At 47.4% G+C, this 23,557-nt stretch overlaps 2 long non-coding RNA genes across 2 annotated transcripts; one reads left to right on the top strand and one right to left on the bottom strand.

The window, feature by feature from the left end:
- Positions 1-104: 104 nt before the first annotated feature.
- On the bottom strand, positions 105-15,710 carry LOC148106768 (uncharacterized). Its single transcript, XR_015723538.1, has 5 exons — positions 14,691-15,710; positions 14,195-14,316; positions 4,261-4,437; positions 1,625-1,729; positions 105-283 (listed from the first exon to the last, which is right to left on the bottom strand). It is a non-coding gene; the product is annotated as an uncharacterized LOC148106768 (long non-coding RNA).
- LOC148106769 (uncharacterized) lies at positions 4,410-7,690 on the top strand. The gene is made up of 2 exons (XR_015723542.1): positions 4,410-5,844; positions 6,369-7,690. It is a non-coding gene; the product is annotated as an uncharacterized LOC148106769 (long non-coding RNA).
- Positions 15,711-23,557: the final 7,847 nt, after the last annotated feature.

The raw sequence follows: 23,557 nt of genomic DNA, 5'->3' as shown, positions 1-23,557 counted from the left end.
GAGGAAAGGGAAGGTCAGAGAGGGGTAGGGCCATTCCCGAGATGTACACCCAGTAGATGGGAGGCTCACCCTGTGCTGTGCATGGGGTGGGCACTCACCTATTGAACTGCTGGCCCAGGACCTGTGTGGCTGAAGTGAACATCTCGTACATGCAGAAGATCGTTGAGGTGGTTGAGATGCTCCCATCTGGGAAGGATGGCACCAGGGACTGTACGAAACGCTCCATTGTGCCTTCTCGGAGCCTCAGCATCGTCTGGGCCTCATCCAGGGACAGGGATGATTCCTTTTCCCACCAGGTAGAGAAGGAGGGTGTGGGGGGCAATGGAGTCAGCTTCAACACCACGAACCACCAGGATGATCAGGGTCTGGGGCTCAGACCAGAGAGTCCCATCCCTTCGGGAACTTGTGCAAGAAAAGGGACTTGAGGGCCCACCCAGAAAAAGGCTCTAGGCTTGAAAGTACAATTGCCTTTAGGGGTGAAATGAGAAAGCATTGGTCACTTCAACACATCTTGTTAGCTGAGCCACCACAGCCTTTCTCTCTCTGAATAGGCTTTATTAAGAACTGTATGCCTTTGAGTCATCAGTCAACATCCCTACTGCAGACAGGAGAAAGCAGAGGCTTAGCATCTCCAACGCTGCTCAAGATCATAGACGTTGGGCCTGAGAACTGTCCAGAGCATGGAATGCATGGCATTTCCCTATGCTGCTGCGGCCTGGTCTGTTCCTAAGGTGGGGAGAAAGGTTCAGGGGAAATCCACCTTCCTCGGCAGGCCCCAGGGGAGCTGGTTGTTTCTAGTGTGGGTTCTGGCCTTGCCGTGATCATCTGTGGGTCCTGAGATTGGACATCAATCTGGACCTGTTCTCACCCCAGACCAGCATTGGATGTTGTTGTGGGCTGAGGCACCTGCTGCTTGTCAAGGGAGATGGAGTAGCTGAGCCTTTGGAGCAAGCAGCTCCTCAAAGATGGCCTGGATTGAACTCTGAAAAGACAGAGTCCACTACCTGGGCCAGGAGGCATCAGAGGCCTTGCACCCAATCCTTGCTTGAAAGGCTGATTCACGGTGGCAGACAACCTCCCATATGGAGGTCCAAAAAGACATATGAGGACACAGCTTGTGACCCGGGGGACATACAATGAGTCGATGTGCTCTGAGAGGTGATACGTTACAGAGGAACATATAGAATGGCTTCTTCCCACCGTTCCTTTTATGTTCAATCACCCTGTGTGGGGTGAGGATTCATAAGGCCTTGGACACGTTCTCCAAGGACAGTGGAGCTGGGTTCTACACAGGATGGCTGGGGTGAGTCAAGAAAATACTCAAAACAGTAGCAAAATGCAAAGACACTCATGGCTGCGGGAAAAGTCACACAAAACAGAATGAAACAGAATAACCCACGCCCCAAACTGCAAAAAACACGAACACTATTCTCTACCATTCCCACCTATGGGAAGAGTGTCTTCCTACTTTCTCCCACAGCTGGTGGTGGAGGTGTGGATACTGGGATGACTTTGTGGTTGGGCCTGTGGGGCACTCATGTGGAAACACCATGGGAGGGCCCCAGGTTTGTCCCCATATTTGTGTGGGGGCCCTGGGTGTGTGGAACCCTCTTCCCATTCTCACCTCAGAGCGGCACTGATCCTGGGTGGCCTGGTGCACCTGCCACTTGTCTAGGGCGTTGTAGTTGAAGTCCCAGACCAGCTCTTCGATGACCTCCTGGGTGCAGCTCTGAAAATGCAGTGCCCCATAGACATGGGGTCAAGAGACATTAGTGTCCTCCCAGGACATTGCCACAAGGGGCCACCCGCATTAGAAATCCTGTTCTCCAGTTGAGGCAAAGAGGGGCAGCTGAAAAGACATCGAGCAAGGAGGTAGCCGGATGAAACTCTAGAGCTCATGATTAACATCGAGGTAGTTGAGCTTGGTCCCCAGTGCTCAGCTTCTCATCCTGCCTGCTATGACCTGGGGTGTGAACATGAAAGATGGGCCAGGCTTCCAACACCTGGCTGCTTCCTTCTGCCCAGGAAGGGTGTGTCCCACATCCTCTGTCCCCTTCTCTACACATAGACAACCAGCCCCCCACCCCAACACACACACAGGGACACACATAATGAGGGGCAAGAGGTGTGGGCCTGCTGAGGTGGCATCACAGTTGTTGCCTGCTCTCCAGTGGGCTGCCCTGAGCTGCCTCGTGTTACCTGTTGGTGTCTCCTGCCACATGTCCAGAGGGCTCGGAAAAGCGGGCTGAGCCGACGTCTACAATTATTTGCAAGTCTCTCTCTCTGGGCTTGCCTGGGCCCAGAGACCCTGAAGGGAGGAAGGCAGCAAGAGAACATCCTGTTCTCTCGAACGTCTCCACCAAAGTGAGCTGGAGAGCAGGTTGTCTTTTGAATCTGGGTGCCCGGTTACCAGAGTTCTAAGTTCAGTTGGGGCCTATCACAGAGGAAGTGAGGTCACTCTTTCAAGATTCTAATCCCTGGGACCATGTGTTCAGTCAGACCTATCCAGAGCCCCTTCTTGGCAGTTGACTCCTTAGCTTTCTCCCCCATGTCATCTCCTTAACTGGACACAATGAGCCAAAAAGGCCATAGCCACCACTCTCTGGAAATGGAACTAGGGTCCGAAGCTTCAGGAGGCAGAGCTGAATTCAGACCTTACGTTCTGTGTTTCTTTGCGCACTTGTGTGTCCTATGTCATTGTGTCTCTCACGTAGTCCCCACTTTCCCAGCCTGCAGTGTGGGGATCAGGCTAGAATCTACTTCCTTGGCACATCCTCTGGTGTCTGTGGATAAGAGTATTTATTACATGTGTGGGGTGGTCCCCTGTGTATCTGAGGCACAATTTTCAAGATGGAAGAATTACAAGAAGGGGTGGGACTTGGCATGGAGTGCTGCTCAGAAGAGGCCTGGGTTCCAGCCCTGTAATACTGCAACTGTCACTTTCCCTCTTGGCCTCATTTTAAGGTGGGCACCATGATGGTCTGGAAAAGCAAGAAGATGCAGGCATTGTCATCCTCTGTAGTAAAACCATGCAATTGTTTCCCGTTATATGAAGAACGAGACCCCGTTACCTCGTTTGGGTCTATGAGGGGAGCGGCTTTCACCATGGCTCCTAGGGATCCTGACCTGTGGTATAGGCATCAGACTGTAACCGCTAAGTGGTCAGTGACTGGCTTTTGACCCACAGGACATATTCAACGTGATGAAGTACCATGCCTAGAGCTTCTCTACATGTCATGCAAAGAGTTTCTCACTCCCTAGTTACTTTCCATCATGTTCCACTACTCACTCCTTCCCTTTCCCTTCTTCTTCTCTCTCTCTGAACCTGAACCAAGCACCGATGTTTTGAGCTGCCATCTACAGAGGCTCACAGGACAGAGAACGGAGGCAGTGCCAAGGCCAAAAGACACACAGGAACTCAGGTTCTGAGTCCAGATGGCATCCCGAGTCACGTGAGCCAACTTATGACAAAATCCTCTTCCAGTATGGCCCTGGTCACAGCCGCAGCCACTGACACACCTTGAGCCTGGGGAACCATGCTAATTTGGGCCCGCATTCTTCACCCACAAATACTGTTAGAAATTAAAGCGATGCACCTGCACATGCAGGGTATCAGGGCAATGCAGTCCCGGGGCAACTCTAGATAAGTAACAGTCTCCCAGGCCTCAGCATCTGTCCCTGCCTTCCTCCCTCCCCTCTGCTCTCCTCCTAGTGTCCCTGCAGCCACCCTGGCTGCCTTTTTCACTCCTCTGGCCAAACTGGCTTCTGTTATTGAGTGTCTGCAGCACAAGTCACTTCTTCCTGAAACGCTGCTCCCTGACGTGTGCAGGCCTAGCTCCCTTTGGTCAATCTGTTCTCAGCAACCTCAGCCTCAGTGAGGCCTTTCATATCTTTCCATGCAGTGACTCCCCAGCCTTCCTCCGTAGCACACTTCATTCCTAGTACAGAGCGCTTGCTCTTTTCTTTTACGTGCGTTCACTTTGGAGCTTTGGTCCATGTGTAGACTGGGAGCTCCTAAAGCAAAGGAGCCCTAGGTAATTTCAGCTCCGCGCACGGGCCCAGCAAGATACCTGGCATAGGGCAGTGCTCAGTGTGTAGTTACTCAATGAATAATTGAGAAGATCTTGGAGCCCACCTCCCCTCTTAAGCACCTAGACTGCAGAATGCTACTAAAACTTTCAAGCTGTTTCTGGGCAGGGGCGACAACCACAATGGCCTCTGCCTGACTCTTCCTGCTCCAGTTCCTCCAGCAGAACTCACCAGGTACCATGGACAAGGAAGCGCCCTGCACCCAGTTCTCCAGCTCTGGTGGCACAGCTCCACGCAGGCACACCAGCAAAAAAAGCCATGCCTTTTCTCGGGGGTCCTCAACGCAGTGCCTTTGCAGAGTCACAGAGCAAAGGAGCAGGATCTCTATTTTTCCCTTCTCTGTGGAATCTGAGACAAAGAAGAGAAAAGGAGGAAGACTAACTCAGAACAAGAAATCAGATAGAAGTAACCAGAAGCAGAGGGCGGAGGGGGTGCGGGAACTGAGTGAATGGTGAAAAGGTACAAATTCCAGTTTCAGATCAATAAGGAATAGGGATTTACAGTACACCCCAGGACTACAGTTCATTACTGCTCTATGGTGTATTTGAGAGGTGTGAAAAGAGCAAGTTCTGAGAGTTCTCATCACAAAGAAAAACCTCTCTTTCTTTTCTTTTTACTTCATTTTTGTATCTCTAGAGATGATGATGGCGGCGGACTAAATTTATTCTGGCGATCGTTTCACAGTATACGAAAGGAACATCATTACGCCAGGTATCTTAAACATACACAGTTCTGTATGTCAAATGTATCAAAACAACTGGAGCAAAAAAATATTTTAATATTCATAGAGAGCATCAGGAAATTGGACGTGGTAAAAAGAATGTCACGTAAACAAAACTGAAAACAGCAGAACCGAAAGCCAGTAGGTTATCCTAGGGGTTAAAATCTTCAAGCCATTGGCATAGAAAGTCGATTCTGAAATTGAAAATCAGTGAATTAAAATTAAAGCAGATGAAATAGAATTTTAAAATTTTGTTCCATTTAACAATTTGTCAAAGAATAGAAAGTCTTAATAAGTGACCTCAGATAGTAACTTTTGAAAAAACTGTTCATGTTTTGGAAAATTCTGATTGTAAGCTTCCAAGTGGGCACAGAATGAGAACATTTTGTTTGATCAAAGTCGCCTCATGGAAAATGGCTGAAGCAAAATGTCTGAGATGGGACTTAAACGAAAGGATATAAATGGCTAGACGAAATTGTCCCGAGTTCGTTTCTCCGTATTTGCAGTTTACATTTATTTTCATGTCGTTAAGTCCATTAAGTTCATGGAGTACATTCTAAGGGTATTCCATGCATTAATATGTTTGAACAACCTCCCTGTAACCCAGCTTCACATCTCATTGTATCTTGTAAAACTCAAACTCTATACCATGAATCAGAAACTTCCGATGACCGCCTACTTCCAGCCCTTGGCAACACCATTCTACTGTCTTTGGCAATTTACTCTAGGTAGGTCCTAAGAGTGAAGTCAAAGTGTGTATTTTCATGAATACTCATCTACTTAGCATAATATCCTCAAGGTTCACCCATGTTGTGGCATATGTCAATGTCTTCTTCCACTTTGAAGAATCAATGCTATTCCAATATGTGTACATACAACATCTGTTCCTCCCTCGACAGATACTTGGATTGCTTTCATGGTTAAGCTATTATGAATAATGATGCCATGAAAATGTGTGTTCAGATATGTCTTCAAGACCATGCTGTCAATTAATTTGGGTATACACCCCAGAAGTGGAGTTACTGGAACACATAGTAAGTCTAACTTTAATTTTTTTTGAAACTACCATACTGATTTCACAACTATGCTGTTAAACATCCCTACCACACACATTGAATAAGGCTTCCATCTTCTCCACATCTTGGCCAACACTTGCTCTTTTTTTCCCTTCTGATTGCTTTTTTTTTTTTTTTTTGGAAGAGTCATCTTAAAGGATGTAAAATGGTATCTCATTGCTTTTTATAATTTGCATTTCCCTTAACATTAGTGATGTATCTTTTCAAATTTCTTTTCACGTGCACATCTTTGAGGATATGCCTATTCCCAATTTGCACATTCACGCATTGCATTCATTTTGTTGTCTGTTGTTGAGTTCATGTGATCTCTATTCATTCTGGATATTGAGCCCCTGCCAGATAGACAGTTTGCAAATATGGTCTCCCATCTTGTGGATTGTGTTTTTACTTCATTGCTAATGTCTTTAACGTCACAAAGATTGTAAGTATTCTGAATGTCCTGTACGTGAATTTATTTTTCTTTTCTATCCTGTGCCTTGCAGGTCATATCCATTAAAGCATGGCCAAATCCTATTTTGTGAAGCTATGAAAATGAATATTATTGGGCTGCACTTCCGAGATGAAAAAGGTTCATTAGTGGAGTAAGAGAGCAGCATGAACTGGAGAAGCACTGGCATGATGATGGGGTCATGACGCTATGTGATCGCAAGAGGATAGGAATATGTATGATGGGCCAGCATGAGCTGTGTACTGGAAATGGGACCTTGTCCATTTTGTGCAGCACCTACGTGGATGATGGGAGCAGTGAGACATATGACTGGACGGATCCCCGAGCTCAGCCCTTCTTCCAAGTTAGACTTTCATTGCACTCTGATCCATTAACGTTTGAAGAGTTTCTTAATCAGATGAGGGACATAGTCTTACATGCTAGACGGTGATGAACATGGTGTGTGGGCGTGTCTGCAAGGAACTCCGTATCCCTCCCGTCTTGGTGAGCCACTGTCTGGAGTCCATGGCAAAGAAGGTTAGAGTACTAAATTACACTGGGGTCAAACCAAAGGGGAACAGTATGTCCCTCCTATGCTGAGCTGAAGTCAGGCAAGACCTTTATATGTTTGCTCTGTGTTCCCAGTTCATGGTCCCTAAGTTTTTTTTTTTTTTTTAAGATTTTTATTTATTTATTTATTTGACAGAGACAGCCAGTGAGAGAGGGAACACAAGCAGGGGGAGTGGGAGAGGAAGAAGCAGGCTCCCAGCAGAGAAGCCTGATGTGGGGCTCGATCCCAGAACGCTGGGATCACGCCCTGAGCTGAAGGCAGACGTTTAACGACTGCGCCACCCAGGCGCCCCATGGTCCCTAAGTTCTGCATGTTCCTCTCTGGGAGAGAGGAGATGGACATGTTTGAGGGGGAGCTGGAGAGCTGTATCACCACCAGGAATGAGACCGAGAGCCGACTCCCAGTCATCGTGCAAGTGAAAAAATGGGATCAATGTCATCAAAGAGAAAACCATCAGCCAGCAGTATTCATGCCGCCTGTGAGGAAATCTTGTCGAGAGGCACTTGTAAGTGATGGAGGGTGCACACCTGTAGTAACTCTGTGGCAAGTACAGATGTTACCTGCTTGAGGTGACCCACCTTGAAGAAACAAAGTTTTTGCCACCCTGTCAAGGGTGCTCAGAATGGACTCGAAGGGCAAGAGGCCTGGAACTGAAAGCATGTTTGAAAGTCTCTTTAGGGCTGAAATGAAAAAGGCAGCATGCCCTGAAAACTGCCTCACCTTGAATAGGCTAGCTCCCTTCATTGCTTGTGGGAAGAAAAGAAATCATCCGGTATTTTTCGTATTGAAAACAAGAAAACACAGAACCTTGGATTTCCGTTATTTTTTTATTGAAATTCGATTAGCCGACATACAGTCCATCCTTATTTCAGATGTAGTGTTGAATAACTCATCAGTTGCATATACCACTCAGTGCTCATCACATCACGTGCCCTCCTTTATGCTCCTCACCCAGTTGCCCCATCCCCCCACCCAACTCCCCTCCAGCCACCCTCAGTTGTTCTCTGTGCTTAAGAGCCCCTCATGGTTTTGCTCCGTCTCTGATGGCTTCCCGGTCAGTTTTCCCTCCTTTCCCCTATGATTATCATCAGTTTTCACTCGTATGTGGAACGTAAGAAACAGTGTAGAGGATCATAGTGGATTTTCTTTAAAAGGATGTTATTTTCTGTCTTTCCATGTTTGACCGCATTTCACTTTTCTTTAAAAATGACACGTTCAAATGATATGTCCATTGACCCTGGAGGGTTGGGCGTTCTTCACACTTCCTCAATGAGTTAGGACCCTGAACCAGGTGTCAGGAGAACCTCCTCTGTGTTATTGTTCCCCGGGTGCCCTTGTTGGGCTTCAGCTTCCTTATCTGTAACACGATGAGAGATACGAATGCTAAATATTTTCCGAAAGTTGTTCCCGCTCCAAACTTTCGATGGCTACCAAGAGTCGAATATTGCTTCATCCACGAGACAAAGGTTAGGAATCGTTATTTCAATTACTTCGTAAAGACACACAACCAAGTAGAATGAGAACACCAGAGGAGCATCGCTCCAATAGGACTCGAGTGAAACTCTGCTCCAACTGCCAGTAGCATAGGACGTTACCTTTTATGTGAACACAGAGGTGGGCCCTGGCCTTTCCATATAAACAGACTGTACTTTTGTCTTTGGACATATTCATTTTCCTTTCGTGTGGATTGACGTTCAGCCCGATGAGACCTCATGAGGAAACTCTGCGTATTCTAAGCTTAGATCTCATAGGACCGATTTTTCTTAAGTTTTGAAACTACACTATAATTGACAGACAGTGTTATATTCCTTTCAGGTGAACAGCAGGGACTCAATAGTTCTGTACATTACACAGTGCTCAGCACCATAAGTGTACTCTTAATCCCCATGACCTATTTCACCCATCCCCCCACCTGGCCATCCCCAGTCTGTGCTCTACATTTGAGACTGGTTTTTTGTTTGTTTTCTCTTTGTTCTTTCTTTTTGTCTCTTAAGTGCCACACAGGAGTCAAACCCATGTTAACATAACACACATCGACTTTAAAGCTTACCTCCATTTCATGGTCTGGATGAAATGTGCTGACTATACCACCACGTTGACTCCACAGTGGCTCCCAGGGATCCCCACCCGTGCTATATACCTCCCTGTCTATCCACTGCCTGGTTGCTAATAGGTTTCTGACCAAGAGAATATGACAAAACATTGTCACTTTCCTGTTACTCTCTTCTGTTCCCTTCCTTTCTTTCCTGTATCCCTGCACTGGGGAAGCAAGCACTGGTGTTTAGAACTGCCCTACATAGAGGCCCACAGAGGAAGGAACCTAGGGAGTGCCCAGGCTAATAGGCAGAAAAGAACTCAAATTCAGGATTTCGCTTAAACCCACTTTGTTGAGTCTGAGCTAAATCCTGACATTAGTCACATCAGTGACTTGGGAGCAAATCTTACCACAGTTGGGCCTCGGGTGAGGCGCAGACTGCATCACACAGAGACCTGGGGGCAGAAACACCCAGTCTCAACTGTGTGGAGATTCCAGGCCCCCCCGAATTGGGAGCTAGGAAATATCACGCTTCAGAAGTGCTAAGCTTTCTAGTAGTGTTCTCAGAGACAAACAGATAGCTAACTCAGGTAACCTGGCCCTCCCATCCACTGCCATCTCTTGTTCTCACCTCCCAGCCTCCACCAGCCACTCTGGCCACTTTCCGAATCTTCTCTGGTCAAACTAGTTTCTGTCTGAGAGATTTGGCCCCAGTGGTGCCCTCTCCCTGACACACTGTTCCCAGAGGTGTGCAGCTCTTGCTCCCTCTTGTCAATCTGCTACCAGCAGATGTCACCATGTGGAGGCCTTCCAGACCCTCCTCTCCTGTGACTCCCTAGCCCTCCCTACTACACTGTGCTGGTAACTGGAGTATAATATCTGCTCTGTTCTTTCACACGTCTTGCTTTCAAGGTGTTCTCCATCAGAACAGCAGAAACAACTTGGCCATTTGCAGACTGCACTGGGGCCCACCAACTCACCTGGCACAGGCTGAGTGCTCAGAGCATAGTTGCTGAAAGAAGAAATGGGAAGGTCTTGGGGCCCTGCCTTCCATCCTTGTCACCATGTCCATTCCTGAGCCCGTTATGCTAGCACTGGGATGGGCAATGTGAGAGGCTAGAATGGATATCAAGTGGCCAGGATGTACTCGGCTGCTTAGTGCCTTTTCCAGGTTGAATGCACTTGGGCGGATGTCAATGTGTGATGCACAGATCATCATACCTGGTGCCCACTCCCATGGGTCCACCTACATGTCTGTTCCCCACGACTAATTGTCATAAATCTTCTTCCTCCCAGTCCCTGACCAACGAGCCAAATCATCTACCACTGCCACGAGCCAATGTATATTCTTTCCTCAGGCTGCTTTTCTTTCCATACCACCTGAAAGAATTGAAAGAATTTTGAAATGCTCGAAAGAATTTCCCGTCGCTGCATTCTATCAAGACTACCCTGAACGGGGCTGTAGTATATCTGCAGCCACTTTCCATCCTGCAGCCACATCCAAGCCCATTCAGCCATGAACCAACCTCAGTCTTTTCCCTCCTCTGTCGCCTGGAGCAATATTGGGTCTTCTGCCCGTCCTCTCTGAAGCTCCTCTGGCCCGTTCATGGGGACTTGCGAGGGAGCCCGTGCACCACACACAGAGTGGCCCCTAGCGCCTGCCTCTGCCCACGTGCCAGGGCTGACTCAGGAGCTCAGGCTCCCACCTTACCTCCTTTCAGCCTCGGCCATCCCTCTTGGAAGGACTTTGTGCTCTGCACACATTGCAGAGATACAGGAGGGCACAGGAAAGAAAACCCACTGACCTAAAGAAGCTCCTAAACTATTGACCTCCTTCCATCCTGCCTCCATATGCCCTGGAAGAGAAGAAGAGGAGAGGCCTGCAGGTGTGGACAAAGCCCTGCCCTGGCTGTTTATCTTCCCGGCAATAAAAAGACCTCCTCGTTGCGGCCAAACTGTTGCTGAAAATTCTGTTTTCAGTGGTGAAACAGATAATTTTGGTCAAATGGCCTGCTGGCGCTGTTTGTCAGGGTGGTCCGTGGACAAGTGGCCTCAGCATCCGCAGAGGGCGTGTTGGAAATGCAGAGTCTCAGGTCGCTCCCAGTGTTACTGAATCAGAATCTGTATTTTCACGAGATCCCCAGGGGATCCGGGCCTAAGACGATGTCTCAAAAAACCACTGTTGAATGTTCCCCAAAGAGAAAGCTAATCGGCACCTTGATATACCAAATGGGGAAGGCATGGTTGTTTCCTGGGCCTTTTTGGCAGTTTCTAGCATTCTAGAATTCCATAAAGGGTTGATTCCCCGGTGGACATGGTGGGAGTTGTTGTGCAGGAAAGGAAAGAACACCATACCTGCTGGGAAATTGAGCAAGGACGGAAGCTATGCATGGGCCCAACAGCAAGAGCTCCAACGCGCCAAGGCTGATCCCCTGCTCTAGAGCTCTCTGCTGTTCTTATGCTAGATCCCTTTGTGTCAGGTGATGGGATGGGAGATTGTTCTTGCTTTTGGAGCTGGCCTGTATTGCTGTAACTGGTCCTCTAAGATTCACTTTTGTTGTATCCCAAAGTTTTGGGACGCTTGTCTTGTCATTGTTCTTGGATTCCATGTAATTTTTTTTCCTATTTTGAATTCCTGGTTGACCCACTCATTTCTCGGGAGCGTGTTCTTTCACCTCCTTGTGTTCATGGTCTTTCCAGGTTTTTCTCTTGTGGTTGATTTCTAGTCCATACCATTGTGGTCAGAAAAGATGTATGCCATGACTTCCATCTTTTTGAATTAGTAGAGACTTGTTCGGTAGCCTAATATGTGATCTGCTCTGGAGGACGTTCCATGTGCAATCGAAAGGAATGAGTATGTGCTGTTGGAGGATGGAATGTTCTGCATGCGTCTGTTAAAACCAGTGCATCACCCAAAGCCACTGTTTCCTTGTTGATTTTCAGTTTGGATCATGTGTCCATTAATAGAAGGGGGGTGTTAGATCCCCTACTGTATTGTATTACAGTCAATTAGTTGCCTGCTTTTTGTTATTAACTGTTTTATGTATTTGGGTCCTCCTATGCTGGGTGTCTAAAAATTTAAAATTGTTCTATCTTCTTGTTGCATTGTCTCCATGATTGGGACACAGTGTCCTTCTTTGTGACCCACTACTCTTTTATTTTTTATATTCTGTTTTGTCTGATAGAAGTATTCGTACCCCTGCTTTGTTTTGGCAACCAGTTGCATGCGAGATGCTTCTCATCTGCTCACTTTCAATGTGCAGGGGACCCAGTAGGTCTGGGGGCTCAGGCTGAGTACCTAATTTCGGACAAGTCAGTGTAAGTGTGCAAACTGAGACTGAGTGTGTAAACTGTTGAATATTAGTGACAATGGAATATTACTCAGCCATCAAAAAGAACGATTTCTCAACATTTGCTGCAACATAGACGGGACTGGAGGAGATAATGCTAAGTCAAGTCAAACAGAGAAGGAAAATTATCATATGGTTTCACTCATTTATGGAACATACGAAGTAGGAAGATCAGTAGGAGAAGAAAGGGAAGAAGAAAGGGGGAGGTAAACAGAAGGGGGAATGAACCACAAGAGACTATGGACACTGGGAAACAAACTGAGGGCTTCAGAGAGGAGGGGAGTGGGGGATTGGGATAGGCTGGTGTTGGGTATTAAGGAGGGCACCTATTGCATGGTGCACTGGGTGTTAGACGCAAGTAATGAGTCATGGAACTTTACATCAAAAACTAGGGAAGTACTGTATGCTGACTAACATAATAAAAAAAAATTATTATAAAAGAAATAGAGATGATGGACTTCAGAAAACATGGACCTAAAAGTCATGACGGACAGCAAGGAGAGTGTGGGGTTTCTCTGGTCAAGGATATGGCCCCTTATCCTGGCAAGAAAGAGCCCGTCCCTGATCCATCAGATGCCAGCCAAGGAACAGTAGCTATTGTGCATCTGACCCAGAGCCTGGGGCCTGGAGGGAACTGCTGCTTCAGAAGAACCGCATAAGGAGATGCACGAAGGCTGGAAATCCTGGCTCCTAGGTCAGCATAGATGCTCATGGAACCAGGCTCAGGTGTGCCCTTTAAGGTACCCCTCCCATCTTTTCCCAACACAGAAAACAAGCAGGAAAGGGTATCCAGAGATCACTGACAAGAATCCCAGAAAGATTCCAACTTGGTAAACGGCCAACGGGGAGACTGAGGCTGGAAAGCCCTGCCTGCCCTGAGTCCATCTGCAAATTATCTTCCTCTGGCTTTGTCCCCTTCACACGCAGGATTTGATCTCCTTCCGTGTTTTTCCCCACTAGGTGCTGATGCAGTTCCAGAGATTGAACTACAATACAACAAGTTCCAAATACGGGGGCAATACAAAACCAAACACTAAACCAAAAAAGCATCTCAACGGAAGAAGCAGGACACAGTCTTCCTGGCCTTAGAGCGGAGAAAGGCAACCCCAGTCCTGGGGCAGGAAGGAGTTCTGGGGCGTACAAGTCTTAAAGACTCCCACTTTCAGTGGTTGTTGCTATTCCTGGGAAAGTCCCTGCAACCTCTAAATCTCAGGAGTTCTGAGGGGCTGTCTCTGCTGTTTGCCCAAATTCACTGACTGAAATGGACGCGTGCTCTGAGTAAGGGGGATTTGGGGGTGCCCTCCAGTGGCTAGGGAGAAAGGCTGGCACTTCTCCTTCCTCCCACATACAGTAGCTGATGACTCTGGGAGATTTCCTAGGTCAGGAACGAATATGAGAGTCTGTGCAAGTTTTCCATTACTGTAGGAAGTAAAAGACCCAAACCACACACCTGGGCTCTAAAACAAAACAAGGGCTTCACTCTCCTAACATGCAAATCTATCACGGGACTGTTTAAAACAACTAAATGGTGCCCCCTACATAAGGAAATAGATGGGGGGAAGGGGTGTGGAGGAAATAGAGCGCAAGGACCGCCCATAGGCAGCTGCTGAGGAATCCCTGCAGGGCCACTGGACACTTGCTCAGCCCTGAGGTTGACTGCGGCCAGTTCTTCTCCTTCTTGAGTGCTGCTGACCAGCTAGGACCGGGGCTCCAGCTGGCAGGACAGGGTGTAGCTAAGGACAGAGGGACACCTGTGAGTTGCCCAGGAGCTTCCATTCAAGAGTCCCTGCCAGTGTTTGCCCACAGCTGGAGTCTGGCGCCCCGGCAACAAGGCCTGAGGCTGCCCAGGGAAGGAGGATCCCAGGAGTGGCCAGCAGAAAGAGTCCACCCCGAACCTCACCGACCCAGCTCCTGATGGGCCTCACCTCTCAGCCTCGCTGAGCGGCTCCATAGCCTGGAACCAGGCCCAAAAAGGATCCTCGGGCTCTAGGGTGTAATTCTCGGCAGCCACCTGGAGCAGCATGATGTCCGTCATGACTTGATATTCCTGAGCAGAGAGAGAAGCACAGGATGTATAGGGAGCCTGGGGGGGCAGGGAGCTGCAGGGTCTGGTGAGGGTTGAGCAGCGGGACCGGGGACCCGTCCCCCGTCCTGGCACACATGGCCATCCTCCTCCCTGCAGATTCATCCGGTCTCCACCTGTTCTCAGAGGTGAGTATCAGTAGCCCCTCCTCCGGGAAGTCCTCCTGGATGCCATGCTCTGTCCCCATCTCCTAACGGGATGGGACTTGCACTGCTTTCTTCTCAAGGGATCCCAGGAAATGTGAGGTGGAGGGCATGGAGCCAAGCAATGTTCTTCCCAGGGACATCTCTGAGGCCCACTCCCTACCCTTCCCTGCGGGAAGCGCCACATATGCTCACCTTATTTCTTTTCTGGTGGTTGATCTCATTCCCCTGGAATGCAGACAAAGTCCATCAGAATGAGGCCCCTGGTTCTTAGGAGCACTTGATTCCCATCCCTTCTCATGCTGCACCATGGCCAGGACCCGTGAGGGGCTGTGCATACACAGATAGCGGGCCTGGGATCTAGGCCAGGCTCTGGGGTCCAGAGAAAGGAGGACATGGGGCAGATGGACTGGCTACAGGTCGGGACCCTGCAGCACCACCCTCTCAGAAGACAGTAAGGGAGGCCGAAGCCTCAGGCAGGAAGGGGCTGCTGCGGCTACGGAGGTGCTTGCTGACGTGGAGGGTCCTGACTTCATTCTCCCCCCACGAGCAAACTCACCGGGGGAGGCTGAGGTCCACTCAGACAGACCTCATGCAGCTTTGCCTTCAGGAAGCTCTGCTGCTTCACCAGTCTTCGGCACCGGGAGCCATGTCCTTACTGCAGTCTCGCCTCACTCATCGCTGAGATGGGCAAGAGACCCCGGCCTCACAGGCGCAGCTCTGAGGCTGTCATCAGGGTAGGTTTGCCGAGTCCTGAGAGCTCAGGGCTCATTACAGGGGTGCTCTATTCCCAAAGGTCCAGATTCTGGTCCATCCCCCACAATCTTCAGGCTCACCCACCTCCAGATAGACCTCCACTGCGGTATCCAACATCAGCAACTTGGTGAGGAAAGTGCCAAGGAAGGGCACGACACCCTGTGTCCTAAGGGGGAGAGTGGGATGAGTCACTGTTCTCTGTTGCCCACAAGGACCCTCCCCTGAAAAAGCTCCAGCCTCCTGGCCCACCCCAGGTGACCATGTGGAGCAGCTGTCGACACTAAGAGAGACGGTGTCAAGGCTAGGGAGTCTGCTTGGACACCACCTGCTTGCCCCCTCACCGCCAACAGCATCCTCACCTAGGCTGTCACCACATTCATGCCAAAGGCTTCCCCTCCCCAAGGAATGCTTCAGACCATTCCCGACTTCATCCTCGCAGGACCCTGTTCCCTCCCACCCCTCCTCTCTTTCCAGACCTCCACCTTCCAGGCTACCTTGATGAGCAGGTTCCTGCCCTGTGCGGTGTCCTTGCTGCACAGCTTTTGAAAGATCCTCAATGGCTTCTTGAACAGAGGCAAGGGAGGCAGGATCAATGGACGAATAATGTGGCAGGGTTGAGTGCGAGTGCCTTTTCTTTGAGAACCCCAAAGTGTCAACCTGCCTGGTTGAGGGTTTCTTCTGGGATCCTCTGAGCACTAAGGTCTTTGTAGGACATGGGAGGGAGCTCTCATGTGGCTCGTCCTGGGCCTCCCTTCCCATATTCATTGAGAAACACTGTTTGGGTCAATTTGGGGTTCAAATGGGCAGAGAGCTTAGTGGCTGTCAAGGAAACACGTGAAGAGATTTAATGCAGCTCAGCCCCGTGTGGGACATTTGGCAAAACTGATTTCTAAAGCGGGAGGCATGGTGGCCTCTTCACCAGGAAGGCTGAGAGACGCACCCACCAGCCCAGGTCTTGTGGTCGGGGTTTGCCGCCTCCCAGAAGGTCCAAGCTGCCTGAGGGGGAAGAGGACAAGCCTCTGGGAGCTCCCTCATCCATCCTGGTCCCTCCATGGAGAGAGGCCTACTCACCTGGAAACCTTCCCCCACGTGTTCTCGAGGCGGTGAATGGAGACACTCTGCAGAGCCGAGAGGATGGCATGTAAGGACGAGTAGTTCCTCAGGGCTTGACAGGCCTGGGGAGGGAAGAGAATGGGATGTCACTTGGGGAGCCAGCACCTGATTGGCTCTCAAGCTTCAGTCCCCCTCAGGGGAAGGCGCTCCTGCTGGAGGAAGCCGCTGTCCAGGGACCTGCCGAAGGGCACACGTGAGGCCCAGAGGAGGAGGAGGATTTTACCTCACTCCAAGGAAGGAGCCAGGCAGAAACGGAGCATCCCAGCATAGGGCCACGCAAGGGGAGGTCAGCATGCCCCTGGACCAAAGAGCCTAGGGACTGCACAGTCCTAGGGCAAAGACCAGGGCCTTCCACCCTGAGACCTGATCAAGGGAAGAGCAGTGCCCGAGACTCAGGAGAGCACCTCGGCTGGGCTTCCCATTGCATACCTTGGCCACCTTGATCCAGTGCTCCACCACCATGGCCCTATCCCGGGCTGTCATGCTTGGGTTGCCAAGGCAGGTGGTGATGACATACTTGGCCACACCGTTGAACTGGGCGACAGTGGCCCGGACTGTGGGTGCCAGGTGCTCACTGCCAGGCTTGTTGCGCTTGGACCAGATGGAGCCCAGGCACTAATGGGGCAGCAGCTTCTTGAACAGCTCCTAGAGAACAGGCGGACCTTGGTTCACGCAGCCATTTCCCATGCAAGACTTATGTCCTACGTAGGGGTCACAGGTCAGAGCTGGACCTCAGGGAGCTGAGAATCTGGCCTGAGCCTGGGTGGAGACCGTGGATTTCATTCCATTGTTTTTCACTGAGGGAACAGGGTAGAAGGACAACAGCCCCAGGCATGTAAAGCTCCACTTCCCAACAGAAGCAAGGCACTTCAATATCCCCCTCCAGTCCTGCAAACTATGTGCATTATTCTCTTTTTCTGTGTTGGAACAGCGCCACACTAAGATTCACGCTGCTCAACAACATGATGCAGCTGTGCGATTACTGAGAATCTATTTGTTTTAGGCTTCTAACAAAATATCTATTTTCTCTCTTTTGCACATATATCTCACTCAGTAGTGACAGCTCAAGTTCTTTTTCACAATGAATGATTCAGAAATAAGTATCAAAAACAGATTTGAAGAGAACAGAAGAGACAATTAAAAGATACGGAAACATCCTACTTAATAAAAGGCCATGTATTTATGTTCTGAGTCGAATTTTAAAGCTTTTAAAACATTTTATTCCTATAAATCCATCTTAGATAGCAACTGGACCTCACAGAAGCACTTAAATAAACGTTTACCAGTTGTATCCTGGCGAACAATATTTCTTGCTTTCTCAGTTCCCCGTGCCCCAGATGTGGTGGCGCTCCTCGATAGCACTGGCTCGGCCACATCCGGGTGGCTCCGCCAGCTGAGAGAACAGGATCTCCCCACGGTGGCTCCTTTCGGAGAATAGAACACAGCCTGATAAAGGATAAGAAAAGAAAAATAATCTAAAGGCTGACTTCCTTATCATTCATTGCATAGCCTGTGTTACTCAGCAGATTTCATAAATCCAACTGTATATAATCGGCAGCTTCTCTTGTTGCAAAATTAGGTATCACTTCTCTGCTTTCCTCTCCTAGAGCTCTGGTCAAGTATTTCAAATGAGTGGTCAAGGATCCAAGAGAAATACAGGAGATAAGAGACCAAGACAGAGATTTCTGCACAGGTAATGTGCTGGTGGCTGCCACCTATGGGTGGTTTTCACACCCAGGTTCCTGAGAGTATATTTTGTTTCCACAAATCCAGTGCTTAGAAGGCAAGTATTTTTATAATGAACATTTGAATTTATTTTTATTTTTAATTTAAAAAATTTTTTAAAAAAATATATTATGTTAGTCACCATACAGCACATCCCTGGTGTTTGATGCAAAGTTCGATGATTCATTAGTTGCGCATAACACCCAGTGCACCATGCAATACGTGCCCTCCTTACTACCCATCACCAGCCCATCCCATTCCCCCACTCCCCTCCCCTCTGTAGCCCTCAGTTTGTTTCTCAGAGTCCATAGTCTCTCATGCTTCATTCCCCCTTCTGATTACCCCCCTTTCTTTATCCCTTTCTTCCCCTACTGATCATCCTAGTTCTTATGTTCCATAGATGAGAGAAATCATATGATAATTGTCTTTCTCTGCTTGACTTATTTCACTTAGCATTATCTCCTCATAAGCAAGATGATAGATCAATCAGAAATATTTGCCAAAGGCATTAATTACATAATTGAATTCATTCTGTATCATTCCATAAACTGTTTTTCAGATTGTTTACCTTCCTATAAATAAATACAGCCACTCACAGACTGCAGCAAAGATATTATAAGAATCAGTCCCATTAATGACATGTTTATATGGTTAAGTAATCACCATAATTGGTTCACACCTCCCCACATCCACATCCTCTGTGGGCCTCTCCCACAATGACCCTGGGCTTCATCACATGACTTGCTTTGCTAGCAAAATGAGCAAGCAGAGATTTGAAATGCGTTGGAAAATCTGGGCTTGCCCTGTTGCTGCTCCTGGAAACCTAAAACCTCACCAAAAAAGCCTGAGCTGGCCTGCTGGGCAATAAAAGGTATGTGGCCAAGTCCCCCCATCACTGCCCCAGCTGACAGCTGGCCAACCCTAGAGCTGCCTGGCTGATTATTTGACAGCCTAGCTGACTACAAACACAGGAGGGAATCCAGCAGAACTGCCCAACTGTGTCCAACCCAAACTGCCAACTCATAAAATCATGATTTAAACAACTGGCTGTTCCTTTAAGTCACTATGTTTTGGGGTGATCTGTCACACAGGAAAAGCTGATACAGTCTATAATAAGGCTATTGTTGAGGCTATAGTCTACCCAAAGCAAGCAATGTATACTTTATGCATCTTGGGAGAAGAAACTCCTCCCAAGTTTTAGGACCAAGAAAAGCTATGTATCACCTAAGCTGTCGATGTTCCCCATTTGTAATCTGTGATCCTCTGCTGTAACCCTGTGAAGATCAGAGTCACATCTAAGCTTGCTCCCCTTCTCCCTCCCTAGCAAGAATAGGGGGCTCTCTGGCATGCATTCTGGCATCTTAACCACTCCGGCAACTCCGCTCCCTTTAAATTTGCCCCAGTGTCCTTACCCATTTTATCTATTGTATTATAGGTACTTCTATGAACTGCCTCAAAATCTTTACACAATAAATTGGAGTACAAGGGAATTAATCCCAAGACTGTGTCACAGCCTTAAAACAGTAATGAAGACAAATTGTTGTCCCCAGTAGAAACCACCATGGATGTTTTCCACCTTGATCTGACTCGAGGTCTCAAAACAACTTTTATCTAGAAACAAAAAAAGCCAAAATGACTCCCATCTGAAACACTCAGAATTTTTCTACCTTGCCTAAGCAGGCACTGGAATACGTCTTTCTAGTGTGGTGCCTGGAGCTGGACTTTCCCAGCTTCAATTTCTGGCTTTCCCACTTCTCAGCTAGGTACCTTGAGTGAGCCCATCACCATGGACTCTCTGTACTTCAGTTTCTGTCTGTGATACCTGGATAGTAACTCAGAAGTTACCAAGAGGGCGAAGAGAGAGAATACATACAAGCACGAGCCATTATTATTATTCCTGTTGCTACTACTGCTACTCCCCTTCATCTTCTTTCTTCCTCCACAGCCCCTTCATAAATTCATCATCCTTACTACGAGGACAGAGTGCTATGAAACACCATCCGACACCACCATTAAAAAGACACGGCCTGTATGGTTTATTCCAAAATTCCATGCATTAATTGCCTATATGTATAGACACACTCCGCCTCCATCTCAGACATCTGGTATTCCTCTGTAAGAGTAGAAGTACCTTTGTCTCGCTGCTTCTTTTCCTTTTGTTCACTTAGTTTGTCTAGAGGTAGGTTTGTCATCTCAACTCCGTAACAGTTCTCGCCAGCACTGCTGTCTAGGAGTCCATGACGTTGGCCCACTCGTTTATGAGTTCTTCCCATTCCGTGAGGGAGGACAGCACACCAAGGAAGTCATCCCAGAGCTCTTGAGAAATGTACACACACAGGTTTGCTCGGATCCACGCCACCATGAGCGTCTAAAACCAACAAGCCAACAAGAGAACTGAATCACCCTCATTTGGAAGAAGAATGAGTTTTAACAAAATATTTTAAATTACTAGGAATAAAATGAACTTTAAAATAAAAAGCACTTGATCTTGATTTTCTTTTAGCGTCTCAAAATTTATTTGATCAACTGTAACCAGGATCTGAGCTACGGAGAAATCAGCTATTATCATGAACAAAACTACTGGTTCAAAATCCCCTGGTGTCTGCAGCTGGTCCCGGCTGTAACTTGGGAGAAGACAAAACTCTCGGTACAACAACTATTCTACTTCTTTTTTTTTTTTTTTAAAGATTTTATTTATTTATTTGACAGAGAGAGAGAGACAGCCAGCGAGAGAGGGAACACAAGCAGGGGGAGTGGAAGAGGAAGAAGCAGGCTCCCATCAGAGATGCCTGATGCGGGGCTTGATCCCTGAACACCGGGATCACGCCCTGAGCCGAAGGCAGATGCCCAACGACTGATCCGCCCAGGCGCCCCTGGAATTTACATCCTAAAATAATCATTTTGATTCCTGTGGTTTCTGTACCAGTGAACTTGCTACCTGATGGGATTCCTTTGGGCCCACCCTCCCTTCATGGGAGAAAGGAAAAGGCTGGACTCCGCAGCCCTAGGGGCCCCTGCCAGGTCAGTCCTGCCTCATTTCTATGCTTTCCACCAGGTGCACACAGAGCTTTCCCTTTAGTGCTGACTCAAGGACATCCAGAAAAAGCATCCAGAACACAGGTGTGGTAACGGGGCCCCACTGAGGACTTCCAGGAGGGAAGCGGCCACCAGAGCTGGTCTGCAGCAGCCCTGAGCACTGAGCACAGAGGCCAAAGCCCACTGACAGCAGGGCTGACCCAGCCAGGCCGCCCCAGGGCAGCAATGGGTGGGAGGAACACGTAAAGGACGGGCTGGAGAGGCATTTTACAACCAGAACTGAGGGGCATGAAGAAAGAGGGTTACAGAGTGGCTCTGAGGTCTCCGTTGCTGAGAATGTCTGAAAGCACCTCCTAAGCTGGAGTGATGCGCTCATCATGGGACGGGGGCATGGGAAAAACCCACAGCACTGTGTACTTTCAGGGGTATTATAAACACAGAGACACCAAACAAAAACAAAGGAGAAAAATGAAAACATTTCGCATAAGCACATTTTCATGGCGCCACTATATGTTTGACGGTACTATTATTCGGTCATTCTGACAGTCTGTCATTTCAGATAATTGGTTTTCCAAAGTGAATTTAAAGCTTCAAATTGGAAGCAATAAAAATCAGTTAACAGCATTTCAGAGCAATTAACAACCTCTCCTGGGCTTATGAAGAATGATAGAAAACACCAGTTACATTGCTTTTCCACAAAGCAGTCTGATGACAATTTAAAATGGAAAAATCTACTATTAAGTAATATGACTACTTTTCATTCAGTAACATTTTTAAAGCCAATAATAAAAATAAACTATCAAAGTGCTAGATACTTACCTTCTTCATAATTCACAGAAACTGTTACAGAAGATTGATTATCATCTTACTGTTCACTTTGTAAAGCCATCAGTAAGTGGAGGCTTTGATGTTCTAATTATTATGTTGAAAAAGAGAAACATCTGTTTTACAGTATTAATGAATTTGAAATAAACTTACCATGTCTTTTTATTCATTGTAAGCTCCATTATCATGCGCCTACAAATAATCAAAACAGCTTTACAGGCATCAGCTTGTTCTCTTAAGAGCATGGGAACTTCAGGACATGGTTCCAACAAAAAGACATTTGTTGCATTTATCAAAAATACCTTGAAATCAACAAATTTTACATTAAACATATAAATGTAACTAAACACATAAATCTGAACAAATTTTTCTTAAAGATAATGATATTAATTTCCCTCTACTAAACAATCACCTTTGAGTTATTTCAACTAAGGCAAGTGGTACCAACACATACTCAAGATTTTTTAAAATGCTTCTCTTAGAATCACCTGACACACTTGAAAGACCTTTCCTAGAAAAAAAATTATTAATACAAATTAATAGTGCAACTTTAGAAAATTTATGAATCAGAAAAGTTTCTGAAGACTTCTTTTTACATTACCTCAAAAGAAAAGGGGAAAACAGTAAGATAGGATCACTGCTTCTGGGTGAGAAATTTTGGGGTCGGGGACAGGGAGAGGAAGAGGAGCAGTGGTCAGACAGTGGCTGGGAAAAACCATCTGATTGCTGTGGAATCTCCCAGCACATGAACTTTGCAGGTAGGAAGCACGGCCAGCACCACCCAACACGGGCACAGATCTCTAGTAGCTGTAGGGAGGCAGGAAACCGGCACGGCCACATGGTCAACAGTACAGAGCTTCCAGGTGCATATACCTTGACTAGGAGAACGATATTAGGCAGTAGGATATAAAACCTAAGTGAATTCTTGAGATAAAATCAGATTTAAAAAAACTTAGATGACCAGCCAACAGCTCTACACTCTACCTCAGACCTTTGGGGTACAAGTTCACTGTCCATTCCTGTCAGGGGTGTTTCAGTAGAAAATTGTGAGACGCACAGATGTGGCCTATTACGTAGTCGTAAGTGACTGCTTAGGGGCACTACAGTAAAGTTAACACTGTGTTACTACTGACACAGACGACACCAGTGACCCTTCAGTTTAGGAGACTGAGTTGTCAGTCTGGTAATGAAGGTGGATGGGTACCATCTACCTAGATCCTATGCCTTCTTAAGTCTCCCTTGTGCTCAGCAGTACAAATTCAAAGGATCTGGGAACAAACAGAATTCTCTGGTTCACCTGGGAATGAAATCTATCAACACAACATCTTAAAATAGATGCACAAACGGACCGAAGAAATTAAAATAAACATGCTCAAAAGTCAAGTGGATGAATTTAAATATTGACAGCCTCTAAGATTATCTTGTGCAAGATTAAAAAGGTGTCAGGGCCTACTTTTCTAGAAAGAATTACTAAATAAGCACTGTAATAATTGGTAACAGATGATAACAGCAATTGTGAAGACTTTCCTAGATTTCAAGTGGGAAAAAGGAAAACAAAGAACTTTTTGACTAACCAACTCTAGCAGTGGTAGTATAATTTTAGTGGC

This window comes from Ursus americanus, unplaced genomic scaffold (genome assembly GCF_024610735.1).
Source record: "Ursus americanus isolate L20-20 unplaced genomic scaffold, mUrsAme1.1.p SCAF_65, whole genome shotgun sequence".
In the NCBI taxonomy this organism is placed as follows: Eukaryota; Metazoa; Chordata; class Mammalia; order Carnivora; family Ursidae; genus Ursus; species Ursus americanus.
This window is presented reverse-complemented; position numbering and strand designations above follow the sequence as displayed.